The sequence below is a fragment of the Giraffa tippelskirchi genome, chromosome 6 (assembly GCF_054371585.1).
Source record: "Giraffa tippelskirchi isolate mGirTip1 chromosome 6, T2T-mGirTip1v1.2.pri, whole genome shotgun sequence".
In the NCBI taxonomy this organism is placed as follows: Eukaryota; Metazoa; Chordata; class Mammalia; order Artiodactyla; family Giraffidae; genus Giraffa; species Giraffa tippelskirchi.
Genome location: NC_137280.1, coordinates 17404746 through 17406161, shown reverse-complemented (window position 1 = coordinate 17406161; position 1416 = coordinate 17404746). Strand labels below are relative to the sequence as shown.

The window sequence follows — 1416 nt, the reverse complement described above, 5'->3', positions numbered from 1 at the left end:
CAGCCCAGTGAGCCAGGAACCAAGTTTATACCAGCAGCAGCCACGCCTGTCTTCAAAGTAGGAGATCAGATCTTTCTTTGGATTAATCGTAAGGTCTTAGAGAAAAGATCTGCAGATACTGATGTGGGTGTTTCCCAATCAGGAAGAGAGAGAGAGTGGGGGAGAAAGAAGAAAGAGAAAAAAGAAAAGAGAGGGAGGAAGGAAGGAAGGAAGAAATGAAAGAAAGCAAGGAAGAAAGAAAGAAAAAAGAGGGCTATTCTCTAATACATCTCCTTTCAACAAAGTCCATCAGTCAACAAGTCCTACCTTCATACAGAGAGTTTCTAAGGAGCTCTTTCTGCCACACTCTGAAATATAGATAAGAGGTTAGGGGTCAGACATTTGAGAAAAGCCTCCAAAACAAAGACTTAACCAAAATGTAACTAAACGAGTGATTTTAAGGAAAACAAACGGTACAAAGATGGAATAAAGATTGTATAATTAAAATATGAGAAACATTGCATCCATGAAATAAGAACAGCATACTACTTTTTTTTTTTAATTTTTTTTAAGGAATGCTTCCTGAATTTGCTTGTCATCCTTGCACTCTTGCCATGCTCATCTTCTCTATATTGTTCCAATTTTAGTATATGTGCTGCCGAAGTGAGCACCAGCATACTATTTAAAAGCAATGAAACAACCATCAGGAAATCAAAAAGGGCTTGTAGACATTAAAATATCAATATGAAAGCCTAAAAAGAGCCTTCCATGGTATATTTGAAGATAGACTCTAGGAAATCTCCCAGAAAGTAGAACAAAAAGACAACAAAATAGAGAGTAAAAGAGAAAAAAAAATTAACAGTTGTAAGATCAGGCAGGTAGATCTAATACATGACTAAGAGGTATTTCAGAAAAAGAGAATGGAAAAATGTTGGGAAGAAAATTATCAGAAAAAAGGTAAAATACGATTTTTAAAGAGCTCAAGTATTTTAAGTCTTCTAATTGGTATGACCCACACGGTGGTCAGCACAGTGGGTTCTAAATGATGTAAATTGAAGCAATTATCATAAAATGTTTGGGCTGATCTTTCTAGCCCAGAGAAATGAAATGAAAATAAAATGAAGCAAACAAAGAGGAAACTGCTCAGACACAAAGATCAAGAATAAGAAAAAAAGAAAGAAAGGGGAAGAAATGGAAGTCCCTGGTGGTCTAGTGGTTGGGATTTCAGGCTTTCACAGCCTGCCATGGCCCTAGTTGGTGAACTAGATCCCACAAGCTATGAGGCATGACCGAAGAGAAAAAAAAAAAGAAGAATCAGAATATATTAGCTCATTCAACAATACTGGCAGCTTCAAGATATTAGGGGGGGCAAAAACCTTTAAATGCTGAATTATATGCCTAGACAAGTTATCAGTGAAGTATGAAAGTAGAATAAAA

The 1416-nt window shown here is 36.3% G+C and overlaps 1 non-coding gene across 1 annotated transcript; it reads right to left on the bottom strand.

Annotated features, from left to right (window-relative positions):
* Positions 1-543: 543 nt before the first annotated feature.
* LOC145511786 (U6 spliceosomal RNA) lies at positions 544-650 on the bottom strand. Its single transcript, XR_014058165.1, has one exon. It is a non-coding gene; the product is annotated as a U6 spliceosomal RNA (small nuclear RNA).
* Positions 651-1416: the final 766 nt, after the last annotated feature.